Here is a 25153-nt window from a genome sequence, read left to right as displayed (position 1 = left end):
ATAGTCATCTAGCAAAGTATGGATGACGACTACAGACTCTTTCTAGACAGTCCAGTGGAACGCTGATAGGTTCATAACCTGTAGGTTTTGTGAACGATGTGTTCACCGGTGTACTCTATCCGCCTCATGGTTGCCTTTAGGACATCTATTCTTGAGGAAACCTCTTGCAGTAATGTCTGTCTCGATGAAAAATCCTAGATTAGGTCCTTTGAGATAGATGTTGTTTTAGGGACGTAAAGTGAGGATAACGGGAACGGGTAATCGGGTTATTATTGGTTGGTGAAATTAAATATAATTATTTATTGTGGGTTGAAAACCTTATATGCTCACCAGGCTCCCAAGCCTGTCCCACTCAGTTTTGTTTTAATACAGGTAGTGGCATGAGAGCATAAGTAGGATGACTTATCAACATCTTTTGATATTAGACCAGTTGTTATATGTAACTTTTGTATGGTCTATCTTTTGTTGTTTATGATTTTGGTCTGTTTATCGGAACATGACATCCCGAATATTGTTATATAATGAAAATGCATCTCTCGATGAAATGCTTTGATAAACTTTATTTTTTCATATTTTGTTTTGGGAACAAATTCCGCAACTCTTTTAAATCAATGGATTTATTCTGAAATTATTTTAAAAGCATAAATAAAATCGGTCTTTTTTTTTGCCGTGATTTTGGGGATGTCTCAGTTGGTATCAGAGCGTTAGTTTAAGCGAACTAGGAATTTGTAGGATTTGTAGACTTAAACTTAGAATGTTAAGTGAAGATTATGAGATGAGTGTTTGTCGTATTTGAGACACGAGCACTAGTTTATTTTAGGAAAGTTGCTAAATGTTTTTATGTGCTAAATGTTATATGTTTGCCATATATGATATTATTTGTTCGGATCTATGGTTTGTTGCCAACCGGATCTAGAACCCTTATGTGTTTAGGATTCTAAGTGTAGGATTACGGTATTAGAACTAGCATGTAAACGTTTTAGAGTGATAAGGATGATTTAATTATCTTTCATGGATGAGGATCTAATTTCACCTTATTCGATGTATAGATCAAAATGGTAAGAACCAGGAGTGGCATTGGAAACGCAGATGAAAATAGAAATAAACCACCTGTGATTGAGCAAGCACCTGTTGTAGCTGCTGCACCAGAACCAATCACCATGGCTGGAGTGCAAGCCATGATTCGGGTTATGTTAGCCGTACAAAGGGAAGAAATGCGGCAGATATTACATGAAAATAGGGACGAACCTATCATAACCATTGAGGAACCCGAACTGATTCCCGAACAATCGGAGGAAGGAAACAATAGTCGCGCTGTGAGTCAAGTTGGGACTCAAGAAGAACGAAAGGATGACCCGGGAAGGGGAAACAAAAAGGGTGGGAGAATGTACAAGAATTTCTTAGGCGCCAAGCCACCAAGTCTTTCTGGAAGCCCAAAGCCTGTTTAGATTATGGAGTAGATCTCCGAAATAGAGATGGTGTTTGAAAGTTGCTACTGTAGCAACAAACAGAAGACTGTCTTTGCAGTTAGACAACTGAAGACCGGAGTCTTGAGCTGGTGGAAGTTGTTGGTAAATACTATGGCATGAGGAGAAGTCCTGAAAATGTCATGGGAGGGGTTCTTAGAACAACTAAGGGTGCAGTATTGTTCAGAGATAGATCTGACTGATCTGAACAATGAGGTCCAAAACTTGATGAAGAGGAGAATGAGCATAGACGCCTATGCTACTGCATTCATTGAGAAAATGAAGTTATTTCCATACCTAGTGCCAACAGAACTCTCCAAGATTGAGAGGTTCGCTAATGGACAGCCTGCCGACTTTGGCCCGACAGTCAAGATGGCAGCCACTCTGAAAACAGTTGTTCGAGCAGCTAAGAATGTGGAGGCCCAACAGAAGGAAAAGGGTATGGAAAGAATAGAGGTTGGTGAGAAAAGGAAGTTCGATGGACCTTCAGGGTCCAACAAGAAAAACATGTTCTCGAATTCTAGTTCGAGAGGAGGAGGAGGCGAAGCCAAATGGTGCGACAAATCCAAGTAGAAGCATCACGGAAAATGTGACGTAGTGGCCACATGCTTCAAATGTGGAAAGCCAGGGCATTTTGCCAACGAATACACCCTCACCAAGAAAGTTTGCTATGGTTGTGGTGAGGAGGGTCACATCTCAAGGGATTGTGCGAAGAAGAAGGAGACAGTTAGATCCAATATTCCCCTAAAGCCGAAAGCGAGAGCCTTCCAGATGACACTGGAAGCTGCTAAAGATGAATCTGATGTCGCTTCAGGAACCGTTCTCGTAAACGAATTGCCTGCCCAAATTTTATTTGATTCTGGAGCCAACTACTCCTTTATATCGCATGAATTTGGTAGAAAACTAGATTTGCCTGTTGATAGACTAGATAATGCTTTATTAGTCGAAGTTGCTAGTGGCAAGTTTGTACCTATTAGCTATCGTATGAAAAACATATTAATCGACCTGAATGGGAATAAGTTTCACGAGGAATTATTTTCTATCGAACTTAATGGTTTCGACATCGTGTTGGGGATGGATTGGCTTAGCGCCAACGATGCCGAGATTTTATGTAAGAAGAAGATAGTAAAAGTAAACCCGCCATGGAAAGAGTCATTCATGGTGTATGGGGACAAACGCAGAGTAAATGCTGGAAACATTTTTCTAATGAAAGCCAAAAAGTGTTTGGCCAAAGGATGTACGTCATATTTGGCATTCGTGATCAATGCTAAGAAGGAGAAAAAGGAGATGCAGAGCATTCATGTCGTATGTGAGTATCCGGAAGAATTTCCCAAAGATCTTCCTGGATTACCCCCTGATAGACAAGTGGAGTTCAGAATAGACTTGTTACCAGGGACGACACCAATAGCAAATGCACCTTACCGATTAGCACCGATAGAGATGAAGGAGCTCATGATGTAACTTTAGGAGTTATTGGACAAAGGTTTCATTAGACCTAGTTCGTCATCCTAGGGAGCTCCGGTGTTATTCGTGAAGAAGAAAGATGGAAGTATGCGAATGTGAATCGATTACAGAGAGCTGAACAAGGAAACAATAAAGAATAGATATCCGTTGTCGAGGATTGATGACCTTTTCGATCAACTATAAGGTTCAAGTTATTTTTCAAAGATCGACCCAAGGTCAGGTTATCATTAGCTGAAAGTGAGAGAGCAAGATATAGAGACGACTGCATTCAGAACACGATATGGACACTACGAGTTTTTGGTTATGTCATTTGGACTAACCAATGCTCTAGCAGCATTCATCGATTTAATGAACAGGGTTTGTAATCCGTTCCTTGATAAATCTGTGATAGTGTTCATAGATTACATTTTGATCTACTCAAAAAGCCAAGAGGAGCATGGCCGACACTTGCGAGAAGTGTTGGAAGTCTTGATGAAGGAGAAGTTGTATGCTAAGTTCTCCAAATGTGATTTTTAGATTCGAGAAGTCCAATTCTTGGGTCACATGGTCAATCAAGAAGGGATAATGGTTGATCCAGCAAAGAATGAAGCTGTAATGAAGTGGGAACAACCGAAAAGTCTCACGGAGATCCGAAGCTTTTTAGGATTAGCCGGATATTACCGAAGGTTTATCCATGGTTTTACTTTGATTGTTACCCCATTAACGACTTTGACTCACAAAGGAGTTGCTTATGCTTGGAGTGATAAGCATAGAGAAGCATTCGAGTCGTTAAAGAAGAAGCTATGTGAGACGCCGATTTTATCTCTACCCAATGGAGTTGAAGACTTCGTTGTTTATAGCGATGCGTCTGGGGTTGGATTGGGTTGTGTTTTGACCCAAAGAGATATGGTGATCGCATATGCATCTCGACAACTGAAAGAGCATGAAAGGAACTACCCCACTCATGATTTGGAGTTGGCAACAGTAGTTGTCGCTCTGAAAATATGGAGGCATTACCTCTATAGCTCGAAGTGCAAACTTTTCACTGATCATAAGAGTCTCCAATATCTCTTTAATCAGAAAGAATTGAATATGAGGCAACGATGCTGGCTAGAGTTACTCAAGGACTACGACTGTGAGATAATTTACCACCCCGGTAAAGCAAATGTTGTTACTGATGCTCTTATTCGGAAAGTCAATCTTTAAAGAAAAAGGCCAAGAGCGTTGAGAATAGAAATGGTCTCAACCAATGTGGAAAGTATAAAGAAAGCTCAAGAGGAAGCTTTTGAAAAGAATGACCGAAAGGAGGAACGTTTGGGCAAAACGTTGGTGTTTGGTACAAATGGTCATGGACTGAAGGTATTCCAAGGTTGTATTTGGGTGCCTAAGTCAAGAGGAATAAGTGGTCTTCTGATGGAAGAAGCTCAAAAAACCATGTACTCGATTCATCCCGATAGCACTCACTACTAGAAAACTGGCCTTTAATGACGCGCAAACAATGACACACACTGATAGACGACGCACATTTGTACGTGCCCTAAAAACTAATGTCAGTTTTCCAAAATTTTAAGGATAGAGGACGCGCATTTATACATGCCCTAAAATTAGTGTCAGAAAAGAAAAAAAAGTAATGCGGAGGGCGCCTTTCATAAAATGTGTGTCGTGTAAGTGTGTCGCTTTATAATTTTTTAATGAAACATGCCTTTTAGGCGGGAAATGATACGGTGGAAACAAAATCGCCAAATTTTTTGAAGACTCGCTCATTCTTTTCTCTCCACTTACCGATGACCTTCATTTGCTCCCCTCCTTCTCTCTATAAAACCTAGCAGCCGCCACCACCAGAAACATGAAGACCATTCTCTCGATCGTATCTTTATGGCAACGATTCTCCCTCGATCGGATCGAAGACCGCTCACTCTCTCCTTATATCTCCCACGATTCTGATCCCCCCTCTCTGTAACACCCTCGCTTCCTTCCAGAAATTAAAGACCATTCTCTCTCGATCGTATCTTTATGGCGATGATTAGACACAATAATCTCAACATAAAATTGGTAACAGAACTCGTCTTCACCTCTACCCTACTCCATCTACAACGACTCCTCACATTTACAAACCCTAGTCCAGTTGTGCTTCTAGCCATGGTCCTTTTTCTTCATCCGTTCAGCAAATAAGGGGAACACGACTTCTCATTTACAAACCCTAGTCCATAAGCGCAAGGACTTGGCATGGAGGAGTTCCTGCAACCTTCGTAAACCAATTTAATTCAACAGTGTTTAACAATTATATACCATCTCCGTATGTATGATTGAAAGTAATAATTCAGGAATGGCGAGCTCGTCACCGAGGCAACGGTTGTCAGCGTCGATGAGTGTAGAGGCATCATCATCATCATCATCATCATCAAGTGAGATTAAATTTAAAAATTCTTCGTCAATTCAAACGAATTCGATGGCTTCTCCTTCGAATGTCAATATGGGTTTATCGGAAAGGTCGTTATCAGCCGTCGGGGCAGCATTTTTGTCCGCCATCATAGTTAACCCCCTCGACGTCGCCAAGGTACTGTTTTTTTTAGATTCCTCTACAATTCGTTGGGGTTTCTGCAATTCGTTGGGGTTTCTAATTTAATGGTTTGTTATTTTCAAAATTAGGATTCATCGATGCTGATAGTTTGGTTACACGCCTTCTTCACTGTGGGATAGAGCTCCTCTCCCATTGTTTCTGCTAAGGTACATTTCATTGATTTCTCGATCATATGTCTACTTCAATATCACACACCTTTGTGTCTCCGTATATGCAATTGCAGGAAAACAAAGGGTCTGTTCCCCCATCGTTCACACTTAAAGATCAAGACGGTAAAACTGTGAGCCTCTCGAAATTCAAAGGCAAGCCTCTTGTGGTCTATTTCTACCCTGCTGATGAAACCCCTGGGTGCACTAAACAGGTTCCAATCACATTTTCTAATGTCGTTATCCTTAAAGAAATGATCTTTTCGAAGCTTACATCTGCTAATGTTGGATGTTTAAACATCTTTGGAAAAATTATTGTTGATTCTCGTCTAGAAAGTATATGAGTAGATAAACAAGATTTGTTATGCAATCTTTAGGCATGTGGATTTAGAGACTCTTATAAAAAATTCAAGAAAGCAGGAGTCCAGGTTATCGGGATTAGTGGTGATGATGCAGAATCACACAAGGTAATAATAATAAGAATCAATCTCTAATGTTGCAATTTTAAGCTTGGTAGATGTGTACACATATCAATTAGTACACCCATACACATGTATATCCATTGTTATTCTTTTTTTAATGTGTAATGAAGTAACATAAGTTTGTTATTATTGTCGTAGGCATTTGCAATGAAATACAGACTCCCATTTACCTTGCTGAGTGATGAGGGTAATAAAGCCAGAAAAGAATGGGAAGTCCCTTCTGATCTTTTTGGAACATTGCCTGGTAGTCAGAAAAGAATGGCCATCTGACCTCTCTCTCTCTCTCTCATGCCGAAAAACACGATTTGAAGGATTACCAATCAAGAATGATTGGTTATGGTTATGAATTAAAAGGCAAAGAAAAAGGCAATTGAGGTAGCTGGATCTTTTTGTTATCAAGGGACTTGCAATTGGAGGGTTTTAGGCCTACATGAACTGTCAAAGTATATTCTTGCTTCTTTCTGTCGGATGTTTCCAATTGTGTTGGTGTTTGGTTGGGTAGCCATGGAAATGAGCTTCAAATATAAGAGCCAATGCATCTGTTCATGAGGCGTTATCAGGAGCAAGTGTCCATAACAAAAGCTTGGTACTGTTTTGTTTTTCTATTTCTATTTAATCTTATTATCCCTCTTAAATAATCTCTTTTCTCTTTTATTTATTTATCTATTGATACCATGTTGTGAAGTGTTGAAGCAAATTAGCTAGACTACTAATTCAGATGTTCCATATGAGGATGTTGTTGTAGGGTGTTTTATGGGATAATCTCCAACTTAGTGTTGCACAATATGTAAACAGTGATGTCCATGTATCAGATTCATCTCAGCAGAAAGACAAACGAATTACTGGCCTTGTTCAACGCCAAAAAGGCAAGCAAGGGTGTATTCAGAAAAACTTATCTGGGAAGCGTGTTAAGTATACTAGAAGGACAGTTATCTCCCCTGAACCTAATCTAAAGATTATAGAGGTCACTCACTCTCACTCACTTGCTTCCACATTTTTCTTTTTTCTTTTTTATGGGAGTATTTATTATTCCAGGTTGGAGTTCCTATCAAAGTGGCTATGACTTTAAGCTACCCTGAGCGTGTTTCAGATTGCAATATATAATTTTAACTCTTACATATGCAATCCCTAACTTGTTTTTTTTTAATTTTAACTCTTACATATAATTTTAACTCTTACATATATATGCAATGCCTAACATGGATGGCAATAAATATGTTCATGAGGTTAGTCTTTGTTTCTAGCCATGGATTGTTCATCGAGTGTTTTTTTTATACCTTTATTTTGCTATTATAAATCAAGTAACTATACTACTTAGGTTGCAAGCAAAACAGGTGGCCTTCCAGAAAAGAAAGAGGTCCTTCTAGAAGATCATGATCCTATATGGCTAGAGCTTCACCATTCACATATAGCAGATGTATGACTCATGGGCTTCTTTCTTCTAGTTCTTACCAGATGCATTCGGATTTTTTTTATAAATCATGCATTGTCAGGCTAGTGTACGGTTGAATGACAAGATGACAAGCTTTTTGTCCAAGAATAAAGCCACACAGATGCATGGTTCAAGGTCTATTTACATGTCTTCATATATGGCAATACCTCGGCTTTCTGCACCTGAAGTGCTTTATGGTTCTAGTGAAGGTAAGTTATTGTTAATCTTAGATATTTGCAGAATAGGGTTTTTCTTGCTTTTAGTGTTCCTTTTATTGTATGTAGGTTTTATAGGCATTACTACATTATGAAATGATAAGAAGACTTATATTTGAGGTTTGTATATAGTCAGTTGTGTCAAGATGATATGCCAATGGTTAGAAGATCTGCTGCTACAAATTTGGGGAAATTTGCTGCTACTATGGAACCTTCTCATCTCAAGACTGAATTCATGCAAATATTTGAGGATCTTACACAAGATGGTAACTTTTTCTTACTTTTGTTATTAAGTGATACTTTCATCCAAGTGCTCTAATATGTAAAATGTTATCGTTGATCAATGGTTCATGTTGTTAGTCATCTTAGAGATGATCATTTCTTGATTCCAATATCTATAAGCTTGAAACAGGTAATCATTACATTCATATATACATATAAATGAATGGAAATAATGTTTGTGAGATCTTAACTATAAAATGGTTTCCTTTTGTTATATTATAGGAGAATCTACTGAATGATGAAATTAGTAAACTTGAGAGAGATATGGAAGCACAAGAAGAACATGTCCAAAATCGTCAAAAGGAGATGAATGCTTTAGAAGCTCGAATATCTAGTTATCGAAAAGGTTTCAATAAGCATAAGTCAAAAAGAGACGAGCTTCATGATAAACGACAGTATATCTTTGTTCCTTTTTGTTTTTGATTGGAGTATTATAGTATTTCATTATAAACGTATCAGATGCTGATTTTTTAAAGCTTTTTAAGGATTTATGGTGGACAGAAAGTGAAATTACAGGGCTGTTGGATCTTTTATTGAATTCACTCCTAATGCATCTGAAGTGGTAAATCTATTTGTTCCATGGAGGATAATATTGTAATTTTTCTACTTGTTCTAAGGCTACATTTCTATCATATACACACATTTAAATTTTACTAATTTATCCCAACCTAATACCCATACGCATATGTCCATTTTAACACACTCCTACATTCAACTATCTTCAATAGAAAACCATCATTTAGAATAAAAAATATATATTAAAATTTAAATATAAGTAAGCATATCCCTGCAACCAAGCTTCTAGAATAAATTTCAACTGTGTCGTGGATTGGCATTGCCTCTCACTAAGTTTTGCAAGCTGCAATTTTACCAGATGTCAATAAACCTAATAAAATACAAAAAAAGACTTTTTAGTTTTTAATATAATATTACCAAAAAATACTGGAATTCTAACTTACATAAACTGTGTGCATATGAAGTAAATCCGCAAGTTTTTTTTGCCTCGACTGTTATTGTGAAAAAAAGAAACAAAGTATTATGTATCAGAAACATAAATTTACAAATATATAGAAAATTACAATTATGCCCTTGTATACCGATTGTTTAGTAGCCCAACGTTCATAATAGTGAGTATTATCTCTCTAAAGAATTCTTTGCCATTTCACTTATGTGTTCAGATTCATCATACTACAAATGGAAGTGGAATGAATTACAAGATTAAAGATTTGAGACTTTAAAAAATGAATAGTTGTAATGTTTTGTTGAATTTAGAGTAAAATACAATTAGTTTTATTACATGATGTTTATAATTCACGCATGTTTACAGCTGCATTTGCAACCTTGTTCTAACATCAAACCCACATGTAGTATTTAATTGTTTATTTATGGTTGTGCCCCTGAACTATTCTGTATTAACATCCATAAGCCTTTTGTTCTCATGTTAGTTAAGATTCATAAAGATACTTATGCTCAAGCTGAATATAAATAAGTCGTTCTAGTAGCCCCACCCTTATCCTTTGCAACATAATTAATTACATTAGCATCAAATGTAATTCGGTTCTGCTTACAGTAATGAGGAAGAAGCAAGCCACTGTATCTAGAAGTTTTGGAGGAAATGAGACTCAAGCAAAAAGCAAACACACGGAGAGTTTTCGGCATATAGTAAGCTAGATAATGCAATTGTTTATTCTGCTTCTTTTGAGTTCATTTTTTATATAACATTTACTCACTATTGGAATAATTATTTGTATTTGACATATTAGTGAAATGAATTATCTTTGTTATTTACGGTATTTTATTTGTATGACATTAAAATTTATGCAATAGATTGTATTTTTTTGTATATGATATTTATTTTCTATTATGAGACATTAAATACAAATTTAATTTGAAAATCAGTAAATCTATAAATAATTTTTTTAAACATTTAAAATTATGATACGCAAAAATGTGTGTCATCTTCATTTATGACATGGCCTTTCTTGACATGGGCTTTCTTGATACGCATTGTGTGTCATTAATATGCACGTTGTAGGGTTACGACACGTGAATGCGTGTCGTCTTCCTTTATGACAGGGCCTTCCTTGATGCGCATTGCGTGTCATAAACGTGTGTCGTAATTGCGCGTCGTAAATGAGCGTCATAAATGCGTGTCGTCTCTCTTTATGCCAGGGCCTCCTTTGACGCACATTCGCGCGTCGTCTGAGCCTTTTACGATGTGCAATGAGCGTCGTAAAATGCTGTTTTTCTAGTAGTGACTAAAATGTATAGGGACCTGAAACCCTATTACTGGTGGCCGACGATGAAGCTCGACATTGCGAAGTATGTGGCCGAGTGTGTGACTTGTACAAGGGTAAAGTCATAACATCAGAAACCATATGGGAGTTTAGAACCTTTGCATGTGCCTATGGGTAAATAGGAGGACATTGCTATGGATTTTGTCACTAAACTGCCCAGAACAAAGAACGGTCACGGCATTATTTGGGTGGTCGTAGATCGATTCACTAAGAGTGTGCATTTCATAGCAGCCAATGAGAAATGGTCTATGGATAAGCTTGCGAATTCTTACGTGACGGAAATTATGAGGCTTCACGATGTTCCGTTAACGATTGTATCAGATCGTGACAGCCGTTTCACCTCAAGATTTTGGAAAACGCTACAAGAGGAAATGGGTACCAAGTTGTGTTTAAGTACAACATACCATTCATAGACTGATGGTCAGAGCGAACGAATGATACAAACACTTGAAGATATGTTGAGAGCATGTACCATGGAATTCCTAGGTAATTGGGATGAACATTTACCTTTGGTATAATTTTCCTACAATAATAGTTTCCAATCGAGCATAAAGATGGCACCTTATCAAGCTATGTACGGACAAAAATGTCGTACATTGTCTTGTTGGCTTGAGGCTGGGGAAAAGCAGTTTATGGGACCGGAGATAATCCATCAGACTGTAGAAAAGTTGAAAATAATTAGGGAGTGAATGTTAGCAGCTCAAGATCGTCAAAAGAGCTATGTTGACTAGAAAAGAAGACCGATGACTTTTGAAGTTGGAGATTCGGTTTTACTTAAAGTCTCGCCGTGGAAGGGACTTATAAGATTTGGTAAAAGGGGAAAGTTAAGTCCAAGGTTTATTAGACCATTTAAAGTTCTTCAGAGGGTTGGGAATCAAGCTTACAAGCTTGAAATACCAGAAGAGCTGAGTGGAATTCATAACAGTTTTCATGTGTGTTATCTGAGGAAGTTCACGGGGGAAGTTCCCGACATGATTCCACTTTTGGAGTTGAGAATTGATGAGAACAAGACATCGATTGAAGAACCAGAGGCAATCGTTAACCAAAAGACTAAGAAGTTACAACGCAAGATGGTCGAGTTAGTGCTTGGCCATTGGAAACATACGAATGGGCCAAATCTCACCTGGGAAACGGAGAGTGACACGATGACTCGCTATTCGCATTTTTTTTTGTTGATTTGTGATTCCGGGGACAGAATCTTTCTATGGTGGAGAGAATTGTAATGCCTATGTTTTTGAGCTTGTCATTAATGATGATGTAACAGTCTAGGTTAACCTTTGTAACCCATCTTGAAATAATAAAGATGTAATATTTGAGTATTATGTGTTTTGTGCTTAATTGTGTGACGTAAATAAATTAAGGATAAAAATAAGCATCAAAATGAAATGTTAGATAATCCCAATATATATGAAGGATGTGGTAGTGGTCGTGACGAGGTTTCCGGATATATAATAAATGCTGAAATCCGAGTTATGACATGTCGAAGTTTTGCGACAGAACCGACACGACGTTGAATGACGTAAAATACGAATTTAAGATAGAGCGATATCTATCCGTAGTGATCTAAATGAAAGTCGTAGAATATGTTAAACCGAGAGCGCACATAAGAAGAATGTCAAAATGTGACTTTATATGAGGAAGTTATGATTTTTCCAAGTTTCGACTTAGCAGTGTGCAGCCCAAATCTCGAGAATGAGATCAAATGATATTTAGCCAGAAGAATGTAAACGAGAATTGAAGATCTCTTCGATAGTAGTCCAAAGATAAAAAGACAGAAGAAAATGGAGTTCAGATGAAGGAGTTTTGAATTTCGAACGAAGTTTTCCTGTCCCGGCCTACTAAAAATAATATATTAATAATATATTAAAATTAAATTCAAAATTAGCCAACAGAGTCTAAAGGAGAGTTGCAGATCATAATCTCACCTACGCGTGGATATAAAGAACATCGAAAACGGAGCTTGTATGCGAAAGTTATGAACTTCTGAAGTTCGGGGCGTGAACCCCAAAGTTGTGTCAGAGTTCACGACGTGAAAATAGTGTTCACGACGTGAACTAACTTCTGACGCCTTCTGGAGCCTACCACGACGTGAACTAACTTCTGACACCTTCTGCAGCCTGACAGACACAAGTTGCGACGACGCAACTGATGACGATTGAACTCACGACGTAAATATTTGAGATTCACGACGTGAATCCAAAAAATCAGCCCAATAAATAGAAATCGAAGGGCAGCCGATTTAGTTTGCTATTTTATCACTCTCTCACTCCCGATACTCTCTCTGAGCCCTATTTTATACCCTCTAAGCCCCGGTATCATCCCGAGACCCGAAGCATGTCCTGAAGCCAGAAGATCCCGAGAAGAAAAGAGTTTCTGAACCGAAGCTCTACCTGCGAGAAGCCTGGTGTTTGAAGATCTTCCTATTTCACCGAAGAAATACTACTTTTAAAGCCGTAGTGCTGTCCGATCATCTTCTAATCAAGTGAGTGTATATTCCTTTTCTTCTAACACATAGATATAAAGTATCTCCTAGTAAATACGTGCTATGTGTATATAGATATATATTATCTGTTACTTGGAATGAATATGTATATTTGGAATGAGTATTAAATGAATATCTTATCAGGTTTTAAGTTGCATATGTATATTGTTATCACCACAATGTTGGGTAGAACTTGGGTAGATAGTTGTCGTGTGATAAACTGATGAGAGGCCTCAATGTTGTTGTTGATCTAGTCATCTAGCAGAGTATGGATGACGACCACAGACTCTTTCTAGACAGTCCAGTGGAACGCTGGCAGGTTCATAACCTATAGGTGTTGTGAACGATGTGTTCACCGGTGTACTCTATCCCCCTCATGGTTGCGTTTAGGACATCTATTGTTGAGGAAACCCCTTGCAGTGATGTCCGTTGTCACTCCCCAAAACCAAGAATGGCGGAAAAGTTCTGGGGTGGAGGACGTCATGTCAAGTATCACAACATATGCAATATAGTAATCAAAGTATAAAAACCATTGCATTAATAGTAATAATTTTACATAGGTTACATTTAACAATAACATCAAAGTAGATATAGGAAATAACATAAGCTGCAGCTTGGTACTAGGCTGACTTCGCAAAAGCTCTCGGAGTGTACCTGTCTACCGATGACCTGAGAATACATGTTATTTTGAAAGCGAGTATCATCATTTTTAAATGTTGGTGAGTACATAAGTATTTAATGACATTGGTGTAAATACATGTTTTTCTTCAAAATAAACTCATGAAAGATGGTGGTTTAAAATCTACAGAGTGTTAGAATTCTTTCCAGAAAGTCCTATATTCTCTAAATAAAAGTAGTCTTCTACCAAGACCCAATTGTTTTATGTTTAAACCAAGGAGTATCTCTATTAAAAGCAGTCTTCTACCAAGACTCGACTGCTTTATGTTTAAGGAGTAATTTCCCACAAAAGGCATTATCATTATCAAAACATAGTTTTTACTTTACAGCAATTGTGAGAAAAGCCACAAGTAAAAATAATAGGGGAAAATAATATTTTACCTTAGCAGAAAATCTGCTGGCTAAAAGTAAATAAAACCTAGACTCCAGGCGGGACGCCTCACAAAGCTTAAAGGTAAACAATGATAGACTTTAGGGGGGACGCCTTGCAAAGTCTAAAAAGGGGAATAAATACATAGACTTCAGGAGAGTATCAAATGGACAATACGCCCGGCTCGGTCTAAAGGTGAATAACACATAGACTCCAGGAGGGTATCGAATGGACAATACGCTTGGCTCAGTCTAAAGGTGAATAACACATAGACTCCAGGAGGGTATCGAATGGACAATACGTCTAGCTCAGTCTAAAGGTGAGTAAAACATAGACCCTAGGAGGGTATCGAATGGACAATACACATGGCTTAGTCTAAAGGTGAGTAAAACATAGACCCCAAGAGGGTATCAAACGGACAATACGCCTGGCAAGGTCTAAAATAAAAGGGTGAGTAAAAGGGGTGAATGTGAACTCGTATTTAACGATGCTGATTGACGATCGAATACCTGATGACCCTCCAGGTCACATGATGCATTGTGACATTATGTCACCCATGGGCCTTACCGGCTCGGACTATAGCTAGCAGTCAGGATGCGGGAGTGTCTGTCCCGTATAGATCTATACACATAATGTCTGCTCTCCCTCCAGGAGACTCCGGTTACACAGCGATGGCGCCAGGAAGCGTCGTATCGGGAAATAGTACGTCACATTCTATTTAAAGTATTAAAATAATGGGATAGACTCACGAATGAATTGACTCTTGTGTAATACTTCGTACTAGAGAGAGAGAGAGAGTAAATAGAATCTCCTAACTATTCCTATAATAGTTACTAATGTTTCAGGTATATGAATAATGGAAGGATGCCTTTGCTACCCAAAGGAAATGAACTAGCTGAGAGAGATTTTATGACTATATATGTATACATGATATATAATTAATAATTAAACGACCTTCGGACGGATAACCAATAACCTAGAACCACATCCAAACAAGGAAAAAGAGGTAGGTCGAGCTAGCCTTCCTAAGTCTATTAAACACTACTTATATAACTATACATATACACGCATGCATTTAACAATATAAAAGCATAAAAGAAGTTTTAGTAAAACCTTTGGAAACTTATCAATAAGAATTTCTGACTTGATGACAGTTTATAAAACAAGCGTTGAAAACCTTTGGAAAATCATTAATAATCTAAAAAGGGACATTCATACTTTAACGAGATTTGAAAACAAGATTTGGAAACCTTTAGCTGGATAAAGCAGTTTAACAAGCAAAAATCTATTTTTCTATACAGTTATTAATCACATGCGATTGATATAAAAACTCTATAGTTCATCTTGTATTCCACCCCCCCCCCCCCACATAAAAGCATTTAAAATAATTTAAAAGTTTATTCTAAGGGGTATGAACTCACCTGACGTAGGTGATTCGGATGAACGGATGGTATAGGATGCTAAGTGTCAAGTGAGGACTTGACCATACACGTGAATCCTATTTAACATGTAGTGATGCATTTGAGTATCCAATTAGTCATTTAACATATAATTATGCAAGTAAGGACACCCTAAAGCATGAAAACACTTTGCTACAAGTGCTAGGATTACCAAGGGTTGCATATAAAGAGAGTATGGCCTCACATTGGAGTTTACTCCTCAAATGGTGGTCTTTATGATTGTTTACAGTTTTGGGACCATTTCCCCCATGAGTTTATGGCTGTAAACTCATGGGAATGGTGGCATTGATTGCTCAAAGGTCTTAAACTACTCAAGGAATTATGCTAGACTCGAATCAAGGGCTTAGGAAGTGATTGGGGCTCAAGATGACCCTTCTTTGGAGTTTACGGTTTTTGAACCACTCCTTGGGGAGTTTACGGCAGTAAACACATGATTTTACGGCCGTAAAATCATGTTTTCCCCCTTCCTTTCGTGATTTGGTGTATCTAGGTTAAGCATGCAAAGTTCTAGTCACTTATACAAGCCATAGAAGGTGTTAAGGGCATCAAAACACCCTTTTGGGGGTGTTTACGGTTTTCGGAGGTCCCCAAACCGTAAACACATATTCTTGGGGGGTTTTGGTGTTCAATCCATGGTTTAACATGTATTCTAATCAATTAACTTGATGGGAGGAGTGTACTTACGATCTAGGAGCTTGAATGATCGATTTTGGCCAAGAACACTAGTGTGTGTTCTTGTGTTCTTGGTGTTCTTGATGAACACTTGAAGATCTATGAAAAAGACAAGATTTCATGGATGAAATCATGTAAAAACACTAGATTAAGTCTTATATTAATGAATCTAGGGAGAAAACACTTACATTTTGGCAGATTTGAAGGAAAGATTTTATGATAGTTGAGAGAGAATTCTTGGTGTTCTTGGACTTGGAAGTGAAAAATGGGCAAAAAAATGACTAAGTGTCATATTTATACTTCTTGGGGTTCACGGCCGTAAACTCCAGATTTACGTCCATAACTCTAAACTTTTGGAGTTTCGGGACTTACGTTAAGCACGGCCAACTCTAAATTATACTTCCTTATTTTTGTTCACTTGACGAATATAAAATAAAATACTCGAACGGGTTTAAATCCGGCCAGAAATGTTTTAAGATGAATTTGGCTAATTTTTGAAGTGCTTGACTGCGGAGTTTATACACATGAAAATTTCAGGTTGTCACATCCGTCCCGATGAAAAAATCCTAGATTAGGTCCCTTGAGATAGATGTTGTTTTAGGGATGTAAAGTGAGGATAACAGGATTGGGTAATCGGGTTATTGTTGGTTGGTGAAATTAAATATAATTATTTATTGTGGGTTGAAAACCCTATATGCTCACTATAACATCCCAAAATTCAAGTCCAAAAAGTTCATTTTTAATTAACTTGCTCATAAAACATTCACTAGAAAATATTGAATCAACACGTCATCTCATAAAATCAAGTATCATGTTTCGAACCCACAACATAAGCAAATAACATATCAGAGTCCAATCCCAGAAAACACCGTGCGGAAAATCAAATGTGTGTGTGATGCCATGCTACGCCGCCGACTCCTTCCCCTTAGATGAAGAGTTACCTGAAACCAAAAACTGAAACCGTAAGCACAAAGCTTAGTGAGTTCCCCCATCATACCGCATACCATATAATACCATCGGTATCTTTCAAACGGTAACCATCATCGATATCTTTCAACCGGTAATCGTCATCGGTATCGTTCAACCGGTAATCGTCATCGGTATCTTTCAACTGGTAACTGGGGACTATTCCACCACCTACCACTAGCATAAAATAGCAAGATATAAGCACACAACCATACATATCCGGGTACTGACCTACCCCTTGGTCCTAAGGACCACTATCAGGGAAACTATCCCTATCATGTAACATATCATGCATATATAACTCATAACCAACGCATACCAGACCAAGATAATTTATCACAAAGACAATTATCTTCTAAATACTCCTCAATGGTGGGACGGCATTGTGGCCTTAGTCCCACCCCTAATGGAAGGTAACTCACCTCGTAGCAGCTGCAAAACTGTGCGGAAATCCTCTGACTGCTGCTACTGCTGCTCTGGAAATCCTCCGGCTATAATTCCCACAAAACACTTAGTCAGAAACTGACATCTACTCTTAGGGTAAAATGACCATTTTACCCCTTGACCAAGTCAAAGTCAAAGTCAACTTCTAGTTGACCTGACTCGCCGAGTTGGCTCGCCAACTCGCCGAGTCCCTATCCTACCATTAGACCTCATACCCGTCCATACTCATCGAGTTAGGCGATGACTCGACGAGTTTTCCTTCTAAATGAACATCGACTGAATCCTCATCCGACTCGCCGAGTTGTATGATCAACTCGTCGAGTTCATCATCAACTGATACTCATGTCCTGCCTTGACTCGCCGAGTTGTATGAACAAATCATCGAGTTACTCTTCGTCCTATGAACACGTTCTGTCCTCGACTCGCCGAGTTGATGAACAACTCGCCGAGTTCTATGAAGATTGTCTTCGACTCGCCAAGTCCGTTCATGCACTCAGCGGGTGCCATGAGTTTCCAGAACAATTTGCTTAGCCCAGAATGTTGGGTCACTCCCCGGGACTCCCTACAACCCTTCGACACTCATCTGGTCCTTGTGACCCTCACTGATATGGGACCAAAACCCTTGGACTCGCCGAGTCCAGGAAAGGACCCGCCGAGTCGGCCACATCCCCTCCTAAAACTTCGATTTGTAATGTACAACACTTAACCAAAGGATAGATCCAGGCCCCTAAACTTGATCTAGCACGTAAAGTTACAAACTTTACGTGCATGCATGGGACTTTTGAGCTTAAAAGGCTCTAAAATAGTTCTTTTGTTGCATGGGGCTTTCCTTGAGTGCAAAAGCATCCCAAATCTAACTTGTGACTCCAATAATGACATGACCCAGAAGCTGAAACCCCCAACCATATTTGCAAACATGGTTTGCCACCAAAAATGGCTTATAAAACCCCTAAATCACCCCAAAGAGGGATCTAACAAATGAATGAGCAAGGTTCAGACTTTATACCTTATGAAGACTGCAAATGGTGAACCAAACTCGAATCCTTCAGTCTCCTCTTGATCCTTCTATGCTCTTCCTTCTTGCTTGAGGTCAAAACTCACAAGAATCACTCAAAAGCCTTGGATTTCCTAAAAAACGGCTAGGGTTTGCTATGAGAAGTGTTTGAAAGCATAAGGGGGAAAGGAGGTTGCATAAGGTTGTTTAAATAGGGTGCAAACCCCTTGATTAGGGTTTTTGTCCAAACAGTGGCTACTCGCCTAGTCCGGGACCCTACTCGCCGAGTCCGCAGCATAAACTCTACGCCTCATCCCGCTTCTACTCGTCGAGTCAGTCCTTCTACTCGCCGAGTCCAAGGCTAAAAATGCAAAAATAAATGAAGATTAAATAACAGAATACGTACCAAGAGCCAGGTGCTACAAATCTCCCCCACTTATTTTAGACTTCGTCCTCGAATTCTGCCGCTCGATCCTGAAACAACTCGGGGTAGTGCTCCATCATCTCATCCACCGGCTCCCAAGTCCACTCCGACCCCTTCCGGTGCTGCCATTGCACCTTCACGAGTTCTACCCTTTTGTTCCTCAGATCCTTCGACTTTCGGTCAAGGATCGCTACAGGCCGCTCGATGTAATTCAGGCTGCCATCAACTTGAATGTCATGCAAGGGTAGCACCACCGTATCGTCCACTAGGCACTTCCGGAGCTGAGAGACGTGGAAGGTGTTGTGGATCTGACTGAGTTCGGTTGGCAAATCCAGCTGGTACGCCACCTTGCCCACCCGGGCTACAACTCTGAAGGGTCCAATGTACCTGGGGCCCAACTTGCCCCGCTTCCTGAATCGGATGATGCCCTTCCATGGCGACACCTTCAGGAGAACCATATCCTCGACCTGGAATTCCAGGTCTGATCGGCGCTTGTCGGCATAACTTTTTTGCGGACTCTGAGCAATCTGAAGCCTGCTCCGGACCTGGTGAATCTTTTTTGTCGTCTTGAGCACTACTTCGGTTCTCCCCATTACCTTCTGGCCAACCTCGCCCCAGCATATCAGGTTCCTACACCTCCTCCCATACAACATCTCGAAGGGAGGATGGTCGATACTCACATGATAGCTATTATTAAACGAGAACTCCGCCAACGGGAGGTAGGTATCCCAACTACCTCAGAAGTCTAAAACGCATGCCCGCAACATATCCTCCAGAGTCTGGATGGTCCGCTCGCTCTGGCCATCCGTCTGCGGGTGAAAAGCAGTGCTAAAATCCATAAGAGTACCTAGATCGTCATGAAACTTCTTCCAAAACCTGGAAGTAAACCGCACATCTCTGTCTGAAATCACCAAAACTAGCACTCCGTGTCGCGCCACCACCTCCCTGATATAGATATCGGCCAATTTCTTAGCCGAGATGCTCTCTTGAATCGGGATAAAGTGGGCGCTCTTGGTCAATCGATCGACAATGACCAGAATTGAATCCACTCCCCGCGTGGTCTTGGGAAACTTGGTGATAAAATCCATCGTGATGTCTTCCCATTTCCACAGCGGAATATCCAACGACTGCATCATGTTGTGTGGTCTCTGATGCTTGGCCTTGAACTTCCTACAGTTCAATCACCGCTCCACGTACCATGCCACATCCCGCTTCATGCAGGGCCACCAATAGCCCAGACGAAGATCTCTATACATCTTCATCGCCCCGAGATGAATGGAGAATCGGGATTTGTGCGCCTCCTCCATCAGGACCTGGTGCACGCCTCCATGATAAGGGACCCACACCCTACGGTGAAGATTCAATAACCCTCGGCTATCATAGTCGAAAGAGGAAACTTGCCCCACAATCCGCTCAATCTTCCGATGTTCCTCCTTCATAGCCTCCTGCTGAAGCAGAGTCACCATTGTCATCCGCTCCAGAAGCAGAGTCACCATTGTCATCCTCAGACAGATATCCCTGATCGGCGCTGCCTTGCGGCTAAGCGCATCGGCCATGACATTGGCCTTCCCCGGATGGTAAAGGATCTCACAATCATAATCCTTTACCACATCAAGCCACTGTCATTGTCTCATATTCAGATTTGGCTGGTCCATGAGATACCTTAAACTTTTGTGGTTCGTGTAAATCGTACAACGATCCCCATAGAGGTAATGATGCCAAATATTGAGGGCGAAAACAACAGCCCCCAACTCTAAATCATTTGTCAGGTAGTTCGCCTCATGAGGCTTCAGCTGCCTCGACGCATAGGCGATAACATGCCCCCTCTGCATCAAAAACGCGCCCAAACCTGCGATGGATGGATCTCAGTACACAACAAAATCCTCCATGCCCTATGGCAGGGATAAATTTGGAGCCTCACACAATCTCTGTCTCAATGCCTCGAATGCGGCCTGCTGCTCAGGCCCCTAGCGATACACTACCGACTTCTTAGTCAACCGGGTGAGCGGAACTGCTATCTTGGAGAAGTCCTGAATGAATCTCCGATAGTAGCCTGCCAATCCTAGAAAGCTCCGAATCTTAGATGGAGACCTCAGAACCTCCCAACTCATCACGACCTCCACTTTCGTCGGATCTACCGAAATCTCGTTCTGGTTGACAAGGTGCCCAAGAAACTGCACCTCGCGCAACCAGAACTCACACTTGGAGAACTTAGCATAGAAGTTCTCCCTCCTCAAAGTCTCCAGAACCTCCCGCAGATGCTCCACATGCTGCTATCGCCTCTTGGAGTAAACCAAGATATCGTCGATAAACACTATCACAGAGCGGTCTAACTTCGGTCTAGATATGCGGTTCATGAGGTCCATGAACGCGGAAGGAGCATTGGTGAGCTCGAAGGGCATCACTACAAACTCATAGTGGCCATAACGCGTCCAAAACACAGTCTTCTGCACATCCTCCTCTCTGACCCTCATCTGATGATACCCTGAACGCAAATAAATCTTGGAGAGCCAAGATGCTCCGTGAAGCTGGTCAAAGAGGTCATCAATCCTCGGGAGTGGGTAGCGGTTCTTCACCGTTACCTTGTTCAGTTCCCGATAATCTATACACATCCGATGCGACCCGTCCTTCTTCCTCACAAACAGAATCGGGGCTCCCCAGGGTGAACTGCTCGGTCTAATGAAACCCATGTCTAACAGCTCCTGCAGCTGTGTAGACAACTCATGCATCTGTGAAGGAGCCAACCAATACAGTGCCTTGGCTATCGGAGCCGCACCAGGGACTAGGTCGATCCTGAATTCCACTTGTCGTTCTAGAGGTATCCCAGGCAACTCCTCGGGGAATACGTCCGCAAACTCTCATACCACAAGTACATCGTCCACCGTCGCCCGACCCGTCTCCCAGGTATCCATAACATATGTGACATAACCTGCATAACCATGTTGGAGGTAATGCCTAGCTCTCGATGCTGAACATAAAGCTGGTCCTCGCTGTGGCCTCTCGCCCTAAATCACCAGCTCTCCCCCACTTGGGGTCCTGACCCGCACCAACTGCTACGCGCAGTCGATCACTGCCCCATTAAGGCTGAGCCAATCCATGCCTATAATCACCTTGATCCCATGCAATGGAACGGGAACCAAGTCTACCAAGTAGCGCTCCTCAAATATCCTCAGCACACAATCTCGAAATACCGTCGATGTTCGCACCGAACGGTCGTCTGCAATCTCTACCTCTAGAGGGCAATCCAACATGCCCGAAGACTTGGAAAATCTCTTGCTAAGCGCAAGAGACACAAATGATCGGGTAGGGCCCGAGTCAAACAACACCATGACTGGGATGTCGTTCACATGGAACGATCCTAAATAGAGCACAAATTAATAACACAATCACAACAAAAAAAAAGATCAGAGGGAAAGAATCATACATATCACCACATCAGGTGCAGCGCGTGCCTCCTCGGCTGTCAGCTGAAATGCTCAGCTCCGCACCACTGGAGCCTCTGTCTTCACCTTCCGACCATCTGTAACCCGCACCGTCGCTAACACAGGTGCCGCCGCTGGAACTGCTGCTGACACTGCTGTCAATCTCGGGCAATTGGCCCTTTTGTAGCCCCTCTGATTGCAATGGAAGCAAATCAGGTATGTCATCTGTACCGCGGGGGCGGGGGCAGTACAATCCCTGCCAAAATGCCCCACCTTGCCACACTTATAGCAGCCCGAACCCGACCCAGTGCGACAAGCTCCCTCATGTGACCGACCGCATTTCCCACAGCGGTCCCGTCCTGCCAGGCCTTTCGGCCTACCATCAGATCCCTTGGGCTTCTTCCCTGACGCCCCGGTCGTCAACCCCTCCACTGCCTTCCTCTTCTGGACGTGCTCCAGATCAATCTCCCTCTCCCTGGCCCTTGCGATCATGGAATCCAAGGTAGGGCAAGCTGAAAAACTAACATGCTCCCGAATGTCAGCTCGTAGCATGTCATGGTAGCGGATCCTCCTCATATCCTGATCACCTGCATACTGGGGCACCAACAATGCCCTCTCCCGGAACTTGGCGGTGATCTCCGCCACAGTCTCCGTAGTCTGCCTCATATCCAAAAACTCCCTGGCCAGCCGCTAAAGCTCCACAGCTGGCGCAAAATATGCCCTGAATCTGGTCACAAAGTCCGACCAAGTCATAGCCTCAACAGCTGAGACTCCCAATGAGTCACCAACAGGCTCCCACCAATCTCTAGCCCTGTCTCGCAAGCATCCTGTTGCATATCTCACCTTCGACCCCTCTGGGTAGAAGCTCATCAGCTGCACAGACTCAATGTCTGCGATCCATCTCCTAGCAGCAATGGGGTCTTTCACCCCATGGAAATCCGGCGCACCACTTCCACGAAAGTCCTTAAAGGACAGTGTGCGCGTACCCACCTGGCTAAACGCCATATCACTCCTGAATGATCGGAGACGATCCTCCATCAGCTCAACAATCCCCTCCTTGATCGACCCGAAGATGATAGGGGTTGACTCAAGGATGCCTCTCATGATCTCAGACGTAATGAACTCGTGTAGCCCGTCATCAACCTGCTCGGATCCCGAACCCGGGCCTGATCTTGATCCTGATCCGGAACCTCCTGCTCCAAGTCGTGTGGTCACCATACTGAAAACACACGCATAAAAGTCAGGATCATACATATACTCAAGAGATTTAACACACTCTCCAAGGTTCCCAGTTTCATCTAAGCCCTCCTTGGTTTGAGTACGGGTCCTCTGCTTTCAGTAGTACAGGCCCATACTACCTTCCACATCTACCCGTGCTTTCCTCAAGGATTGCTTCGACTTCACCGAGTCCCTTTACCGATACCCTTTCCACTAACCTCATCCTAGGCTTCCTTAGGGCACTCTCCGACCTATCCTCCGCCATCAGCTGCACCAGGAGCCCTACCATTTCCACCTAACTAACTTGCAGTTACTGTTACATATCCGCTCCTTAGTTAGTCGAAAATAGCCATAACCCCATAGCACAAAGCAAGTAGCATTCGTGCATCGAGTAACCAAATCAGGCATAACCTATACAGGCCATCCTACTGCTGACTAAACAGTCCTACCATACAGCTCATACAATAGGCATATAAGGCATCCTCCAAGATCCATAGCCCTAACTAGCATGCAATTATCATAATCATATATCAGGCACACAAGGCATCTTCCTAGATCCTTAGTCCTATTCTAGCATGCAATTCTGAATCAAAGCCATATAGCATAACATAACATGTATGGGTATCTTGGGGAAAACTTACTTGAGCCCAGCTCGTCGCATGCATCACACACCTTGTAAAAATATTTTAGCCCCTTAGTTTGAGTCCAGACACCCCCCCCCCCCCGAGGGCTTGTCCGAATCCCTCAAACAAACCAGGGCTCTGATACCAACTTGTAACGTCCCAAAATTCAAGTCCAAAAACTTCATTTTTAATTAAGTTGCTCATAAAACATTCACTAGAAAATATTGAATCAACACATCATCTCATAAAATCAAGTATCATGTTTCGAACCCACAACATAAGCAAATAACATATCAGAGTACAATCCCAGAAAACACCGTGTGGAAAATCAAATGTGTGTGTGATGCCATGCTACGCCGCCGACTCCTTCCCCTTAGATGAAGAGGTACCTGAAACCAAAAACTAAAACCGTAAGCACAAAGCTTAGTGAGTTCCCCCATCATACCGCATACCATACAATACCATCGGTATCTTTCAACTAGTAACCATCATCGGTATCTTTCAACCGGTAATCGTCATCGGTATCTTTCAACCGGTAATCGTCATCGGTATCTTTCAACCGGTAACTGGGGACTATTCCACCCCTACCACTAGCATATAATAGCAAGATATAAGTACACAACCATACATATCCGGGTACTGACCTACCCCTTGGTCCTAAGGACCACTATCAGGGAAACCATCCCTATCATGTAACATATCATGCAGATATAACTCATAACCAATGCCTACCAGACCAAGATAATTTATCATAAAGACAATTATCTTCTAAATACTCCTTAATGGTGGGTCGGCATTGTGGCCTTAGACCCACCCCTATTGGAAGGTAACTCACCTCGTAGCAGCTGCTGAACTGTGCGGAAATCCTCTGACTACTGCCACTGTTGCTCTGGAAATCTTCCGGCTATAACTCCCTCAAAACACTTAGTCAGAAACTGACGTCTACTCTTAGGGTAAAATGACCATTTTACCCCTTGACCAAGTCAAACTCAAAGTCAACTTCTAGCTGACCTAACTCGTCGAGTTGGCTCGCCAACTCGCCGAGTCTCTATCCTA

The sequence above is a fragment of the Lactuca serriola genome, chromosome 7 (genome assembly GCF_051521515.1).
Source record: "Lactuca serriola cultivar US96UC23 chromosome 7, Lser_US96UC23_V15, whole genome shotgun sequence".
In the NCBI taxonomy this organism is placed as follows: Eukaryota; Viridiplantae; Streptophyta; class Magnoliopsida; order Asterales; family Asteraceae; genus Lactuca; species Lactuca serriola.
Note: the sequence above shows the minus strand (reverse complement) of the source record.